The sequence below is a fragment of the Myotis daubentonii genome, chromosome 2 (assembly GCF_963259705.1).
Source record: "Myotis daubentonii chromosome 2, mMyoDau2.1, whole genome shotgun sequence".
Taxonomy (NCBI): domain Eukaryota; kingdom Metazoa; phylum Chordata; class Mammalia; order Chiroptera; family Vespertilionidae; genus Myotis; species Myotis daubentonii.
This window is the reverse complement of record NC_081841.1, coordinates 92,603,155-92,611,442: the sequence shown is the minus strand read 5'-3', so window position 1 is coordinate 92,611,442 and position 8,288 is coordinate 92,603,155. Positions and strand designations below refer to the sequence as shown.

Below are 8,288 nucleotides of genomic sequence, written 5' to 3'. Positions count from 1 at the left end.
TGCACTGTGGAAACCATTCTGCATTCCCACCAATGGTGCAGGAGGGTTCCTTTTTCTCCACATCCTCTCTAAAACTTGTCATTTGTTGACTTGTTGATGATAGCCATTCTGACAGGTGTGAGATGGTACCTCACTGTTGTTTTGATTTGCATCTTTCAGATGATTAGTGACATGTTTTCATATGTCTCTTGGCCTTCTGTATGTCCACTTTCGAAAAGTGTCTATTTAGGTCCTTTGCCCATTTTTTGATTGGATTATTTATCTTCCTTTTGTTAAGTTGTATGTGTTCCCTATAAATTTTGGAGATTAAACCCTCACCAGATATAACATTGTCAAATATGTTCTCCCACGCAGTGGGCTCTCTTGTTGTTTTGTTGATGGTTTCTTTTGCTGTGCAGAAGCTTTTTATTTTGATGTAGTCCCATTTCTCTATTTTCTCCTTAGTTTCCATTGTCCTAAGAGCTGTATCAGTCAAGATACTGCTACAACATATGTCTGATATTTTGCTGCCTATGGATTCTTCTAAGATTACTATGGTTTCCCATCTTACTTTTAAGTCCTTTATCCATTTTGAGTTTATTTTTGTGTATGGTGTAAGTTGGTGGTCTAGTTTCATTTTTTTTGCATGTATCTGTCCAGTTTTTCCAGCACCATTTAGTGAAGAGAATGTCTTGACTCCATTGTATGCTCTTGCCTCCTTTGTCAAATATTAATTGAGCATAATGGCTTGGGTCGATTTCTGTGTTCTTTGTTCTGTTCCATTGGTCTGTATGTCTGTTCTTGTGCCAGTACCAGGTAGTTTTGAGAACAGTGGCTTTGTAATATAGCTTGATATCTGGTATTGTGATCCCTCCAACTTTGTTCTTCTTTGAGAGACATCTTTTCTAGAAAATGCATTTTCAGGATCAATACCCTTTCTGAAGGGAATTTAAGAATTATTTATTCAGTTCTTCAGGCAATAGTGAGAAAAAAGATGGTGATTAATTCCAATTTCTATGACATATTAGGTTATTTGAACCAACCCTTCCATTAAGCACAATTACAACTTTGTTTATAATATAGAAAAAGTGTCCTTAAAAGTGAAAATTGATGACAAGGTATTAATTAACACCAGGAAAGATCTCAGGGAAAATGAGAAACCGATAAGCAGAGCTCCAAAATTGCTTTCAGAGCATTCCTGAACCAAGCAAACCTAGGCTTCAGTTTTGGCAGACATAAGGGGTGAAGGTGAAAGAGGTCAAAAACTTATTCGCACTCCAGGTGTGAAGTTTAATAGGAAACCCTTTCCTCTATTAAGCTAGGACCTAAAGGGACACAACATTGGAGTAAGAGGAACAAGAAGTAAGCCTAATCTAAGTCCATCCCCCAGATGCTGATGGGAAAATAGGATCAAACCAGAATTCCTGAGAGATTATGGATATAAGATTGCCTTACCAGGGATTTACAGCTGAGATTGGTACTTTCTAAGTGGTCCAGGAAATCCGAAGTGGTAAACTTTGTTAATGTAAACCTGGAATGGTAATCCTGGAAAAAAAAAACAAAAATGCTTTCTGGGTAAAGATACCCTTTGTTTTAGGCCTCAGAGAATCCCCTACAAAAACCTTTTGTAAGTAAAGTGAAAAATACACATGTAAAATGCAATTAAGTACAAAAAAGAACAATCTATATTAATAAAAGGGTAATATGCTAATTAGACCAGACATCTTCTGGATGTCCTTCCAGACAAAGCCACGGTGGCAGGGGCCAAGGCAGAGGTGGTTAGGAGCGATCAGGTTGGCAGGGGAGAGCAGTTAGGGGTAATCAGGCCAGCAGGGGAGGGCATTTAGGGGGTGATCAGGCTGGCAGGCAGAGGCGATTAGGGGCAATCATGCAGGCAGGAAGGCAAGAGGTTAGGAACCAGCGGTCCTGGATTGCGAGAGGGATCCCAGATTGGAGAGGGTGCATCCCAGTCAGCCGAGCGGCTGTGGACCCACCCTCTGAGTGTCTGCTGAATGAGGAAATTAGTCTGAGCTGATATTTCAGGGTAATAATGTCTTGGGTAAAGGCATGTTCTGTGTCCTGGAGGAACCTGACAGAGAGCTTTGCACCCCAAAGCCACTTGGTGAATGTCCTTGATGTGTGGTGCCAGGTTAGTGACACCATCAGGGGTGTTCAGGGCAGCTGTGCTCCAGGATCCTCAGCCATCAGGACAGCCTACCCGGGGGGTCCACAGTCATGTCCCCTCTTGCCATCCGCTTATGCCAGTTCCCTGCGCTCTTTCTAGAACACACCTTACAGGGCCTACATCAGCTGGTGGGGTCAGGGCAGAGTCTGGATTGTCTCAGGTATTTGATAGGTGCAGACACTCAGCTCACCCTGGGCCTGCTAGTGACTGCTCCCACTGTGGGAGCAGATGCTCATCCCAGTTCGCCAAGCGGCGCGCCCACTGTGAGAGCACACTGACCACCAGGGGGCAGCTCCTGCATTGAGCATCTGCTCCCTGTAGGTCAGTGTACTTCATAGCGACTGGTCGACTGGTTGTTCTGCAGTACGGTCGCTGGGCTTTTATATATATAATAGATGATGATTATCACATTAATAGTTAAGAATTTTGCATAAAGAAAACATCAGGCTTAGATTATTTTACTTTGCCAAATTTTAATGAAAAAGTCTAATCTCACAAATTAGTTGTAATATACCACACAAAAGATTAAAACCCTCTAACTCATTTTATGAGGCTAGCATAACCTTGATACCTGACCCTGCCAAGAACGGTATGAGAAAGAAAAATTATGAGCCAATCTATTTATGAATACAAATTTTAAAATTCTAAATAAAATAATAGCACAACAAAACCAGCAAACTTGTGTTTATTTGAAGAAGGCAAGGGTAACTTGATTTGAAAAATTACATTCAACAAATTAAAAGATTCTAAGAGGAAGATATTACAATTATCTCAAAAGATGCAAAAGCAAGATAAATAAAATTCAACATCCACAAAATTCAACAAACTAAGAGATTCTTTAGACAAGAGATTCTTTAACCTGATAAGGTGTAATGTTCATATAAAGATTATATTTTATGCTACACTTGATCTTAGCCAAAAGGCCGAGAAGCGATATATATCTTATGAAGTAATGTTAAAATCAATCCAAATCACCACTTCTAGTTAACATTATTCTAGGCACTTAGCATAAAATGACAAGAGAAAGAAAAAAAGAGATGTGAGATTTTAAAAGGAAGAAACAAAACTGTTATCTTTTGCAAATGCTATATTTCCAACTTGGACAACTCAAATGAGAATTTAAAAAGTTTGCTGAGTGCAAATAAACACAAAAAATCAATTTCATTTTTCTATTTCAGCAATAGTTAGAAATTGTATATTTAAAAATTGTATCCACAGGCCTTGGCTGCAAGCAGGCAGAAAGGAGGATGTAAAACTCTCATAATTCACAGATGACATGATACTGTACATAGAAAACCCTAAAAACTCCATCAAAAGCTACTAGATTTAATAAATGAATTCAGTACATTTTTAAACACCATTAGTGAACTCTCAGAAAGAAAAACTAAAAAAATAATCCCATTTACCATTGCAACAACAAAAAATTAAGGCATTTAGGAATAAATTTAACCAAAAAGTAAAAGACCTGTAGTCTGAAAAGTATAGGATGTTGAAAAAAGAGATAGAGGAAGTTGTAAACAAGAGGAAAAATAAACCATCTTCATGAATTGGTAGAATCAACATCATTAAAATGTCCATATTATCCAAAACCATCTATAGACTCAAAGCAATCTCTATTAAAATACCAACAGCATATTTCACAGACCTAGAACAAATATTACAAAAATTGATATGGACTAAAAAAGACCCTGAATAGCTGCAGCAATCTTGAGAAAGAAGAACAAAGTTGGATGAATCGCAATACCAAATATCAAGTTATACTACAAAGCCACTGTGCTCAAAAAAGCCTGGTACCGGCACAAGAACAGGCATTTAGATCAAAGGAACAGAACAGAGAACCCAGAAATCAACCCAAGCCACTATGCTCAATTAATATTTGACAAAGGAGGCAAGAGTATACATTAGAGCAGAGACAGTTTCTTCAATAAATGCTGTCGGGAAAATTGGACAGGAACATGCAAAAAAAAAAAATGAAACTAGACCACCAACTTACACCATCCACAAAAATAAACTCAAAATGGATAAAAGACTTAAATGTAAGACATGAAACCATAAAAGTCCTAGAAGAAACCATAGGCACCAAAATCCCAGACATCTCTCATAGTAATATGCTTACCAATACATCTCCTAGGACAATGGAAACTAAGGAGAAAATAAACAAATGAAACTACATGAAAGCAAAAAGCTTCTGCACTGCAAAAGAAGCCATCATCAGAATAATAAGAGAGCCCATTACATGGGAGAACATATTTGCCAATGATACATCTGATAAGGGTTTAATTTCCAAAATATATAGGGAACTCATACAATTTAACAAAAGGAAGACAAACAGTCCAGTTAAAAAATGGGCAAAGGACCTACCAGTAAATAGACACTTCTCCCAAAATGGACATACAGAAAGCCAAGAGACATATGAAAAAATGTTCAAAATCACTAATCAAATCAAAACAATGAGATATCACCTCACACCTGTCAGAATGGTTATCATCAACAAATCAACCAATGACAGGTGTTGGTAAGGTTGTGGAGAAAAGGGAACCCTAGTACACTGCTGGTGGGAATGCAGACTGGTGCAGTCACTGTGGAAAACAGTATGGAGTTTCCTCAAAAAATTAAAAATGGACTTCCATTTGTCCCAGTCATCCCACTTCTAGAAATATATCCTAAGAAACCTGAAACACTCATCAGAAAGAATGTATGCACCCCTATGTTCCTAGCAGCACAAATCTGATAGCTGAGACTTGGAAACAGCCCAAGTGCCCATCAGCAGATGAGTGGATAAAAAAAACTATGGCACATGTACACAATGGAATACTACAGGGCAATAAAAAATAAAAAGCTCTTACCATTTGTAACAGCATGGATGGACCTGGAAAGTATTATGCTGAGTGAAATAAGACAGTCAGAGAAAGATAAGTATTACATGATCTCACTCATATATAGAATCTAATGAACCAAATAAACTGATAATCAACAATAGACCCAGAGTCATAGAAGCATGGTCAGACTGCTGATCCTCAGCGGAAGGCAGGGGAGGATGGGTGGGAAGAGAACAACCAATGAATTGTATGCATATATGCATAACCCATGGACACAGACAATGGGACAGTGAGGGCCTTGGGCCAGAGGGCAGGAGCAGGCTGGAAGAGGTTAATGGGGAGAAAGGGATGACCTATGTAATACTTTCAACAATAAAGATTTTATAAAAAAATAAAAAAGTAAAAATAAAAATTGTATCATTTGCAGTAGGATGAAAAGATAAGGTGGTTACAAATAAGTCTAATAAAGGTATCAAAGATTTTTATAATGAAAAAATTACACAATTTTTATTGAAAGGTATTAATGAACACCTAAGTAAGTGAAGGCATTTATTTGTGTATAGATGAGATGATCACCAAAATGATCAAAATGTCAATTTTCCCCAGTTTGATCTTTAGATTCAAAGCAAACAGAAATCTCACAGTATTTGTGAGGTGTTTTTTTTTAAGAAAAATGGAATTTGACATAATGTACATGAGTCAGCAAAAGGCCGAGAAAACTCAGGGCACTACTAAAGAAGATGTTAAAATGGATACAAAGCTATGGTAATTAATGATTATAGTGTAGGGTTGGCTAAAGTATAGAAAAAAGAAACCCACACATTTATTTATACTCAATGCATAACAGTTTCACAGTACCTCAATGGAAGGAAATAAGGCCTTTTTATTAAAGATTGCTTAAATAATATGATATCCTACGCAAAAAAATGAGACTGGATCTTTATTTCATATCATAAACAAAATTCATTACAGATAGATCAAGGACTTAAATGTGAAAGTTAAGACTATAAAGCTGGTAAGACATCCTACGATTCTTTATTTTATTTTTTTGCCTTGGGTAGGGAAGGTTTTCTTAAACAATTAAGACCAACAAATTGTTTTTAAAAAGTATTCATTAAATTATATATTTTAAAATTAATAATTTCTATTAATAAGAAATTCAGCACAAAAAGTGTAATTAAGCCACACCCAGGAAAAGAAATTTATAAGAATGAAACTGAATTACTATCCAGCACACACAAAGGACTCTTACAGTCAATATGCATGGGACAACTGAAAATAAAAATGGGCAAAGACTTTCAGATATTCACTAAGAGAATAGTCAATATGAAAAGATTTTTGAACGTCATTAATAATCAGAGAAATAAAAATTAAAGTATAATGAGGTATCCCATCTTACATCCATTAGGATGGGTACAATAAAAACAAAGTAAAACCAAAGCAAATCAAAACAGAAACTAATAAGTGTTGACAAGAATATAGAGAAATTTGAACCCTTGTGCACTGTAGGTAGAAATGTAAAATGGTGCAAGCACAATGGAAAATAGTAATGCAGTTTATTAAAAAATTGAAAATAGAAGTACCATATGACCCAGCAATTTCACTTCTGGGTATATCCCAAAAAGAATTGAAAGCAGGATCTCAAAAAGATATTTATAGACCCATGTTTATAGCAGCATTATCCACAGTAGTGAAAAAGTTGAAGCAGCCCAAGTGTCCAACAACAGATCAATAAACAAATGTGGTATATACATAGTGGAATTTTATTTAGCCTTAAAAAATAGGAGGAAATTCTGACACATGCGACAGTGTGGATGAAACTTGAGGATATTTTGCTAAGTAAAACAAGCCGGTCACAAAAAGACAAATACTGTATGATTCCAGTTATGTAAGGTACCTAGAATAGTCAAATGCATAGAGACAGAAGGCACTGTGGCTTCCAGGGGCTGCAGGGAGAGAGGAATGGGGAATTATTGCTTAATGGGTACAGTTTCAGTTTTGCAAGATGTAGAGTTCCAGAGCTGGAAGTGGAGATGGTTGTACAACAATGTGAATGTACTCAATGCCACTGAGCTGAACAATTAAAAACAATTAAGATGGCTCTGGCCAGTTTGCTCAGTGGTTAAAGCATCGGCCCACAGACTGACAGGTCACCTTGGTTGCAAGGTTTGATCCCCGGTGCTAGTTGAGGCACATGCAGGAGGCAACCAAACGATGTGTCTCTCCCTCATTGATGTTGCTCTCTCTTTGTTTCTCCCCCTCGCTTCCACTCTCTAAAAGTCAATGGAAAAAATATCCTCAGGTGAGGATTAACAACAACAAAAATGATTAAGATGGTAAATTTTTTTGTGTATTTCTTCATACCTAAAAAATCTGAATGAAAATAAAACAATAATACAGGGTAGGACAAAAGTAGGTTTACAGTGTTTATATGGAAAATAATACAGTAATTAATAAATAACAATGCAAGAATAAATTCAATGTTTCATGTACTCACCACTGTAAACTTACCTTTACCCCAACCTGTATATAATTTCATACCCTTCAGAATGGCAAAATTTAACATTTGGACAATAGCAAGTGATGGTGGGTATGGTTATGTGGAACAACATTCTTATACACTGTTGTGGGAGTATAAACTTATGCAATAACTTTGAAAAATAATTTGGCATTATCTTGTAAAAATAAAGATATATGTAGTTGATATATACCTAGGTATAGACCATAAAACAACTTGTGTACATTGTATGCTAGGACGTACCAGCACTCTTTATGATAATAACACAAAACAAATTGAAAATAACTTACACATGCATAAACAGTAGAATGAATTAATACACTGTCATGTCATGTATTCATGACATGAAATATCACACAACAGTGAAACATGCTCAAATTCAGGAATCATAATGTTGACTAAAAAAATAAGTGACAAAACAATATACAGTCTGTGAGGAGATTCTATTATACACATTTATAAGGATATAAAGCAAATGCAGTAAAGCTATACTTAAAAGCTTTGAATGAAACAAGAAACTCAAAGTTCAGAAGAGCATTAATCTCTGGGCAGGACAGGGGACAGGAATAAGCTGAGATAAAGGCCCATGGGGGTTCAACGATATATTTTATTCATTAAATCTAAAGGTGGGTTCATGATAGTTTACTGAATGCTTTTATGCCTTAAACCTGTTTTATAAATATTAATGATACCATTTCAATATTTAATAAAGACAGATGTTTTTTTAACACCAGGTTACAGGTGTGTTGGAGGGTACATTAGCAGGCAATCAATCAATATAAACCAC

The 8,288-nt window shown here is 36.3% G+C and overlaps 1 pseudogene; it reads right to left on the bottom strand.

Moving 5' to 3' along the window:
- Positions 1-3,026: 3,026 nt before the first annotated feature.
- On the bottom strand, positions 3,027-3,099 carry LOC132228828 (U2 spliceosomal RNA; annotated as a pseudogene).
- Positions 3,100-8,288: the final 5,189 nt, after the last annotated feature.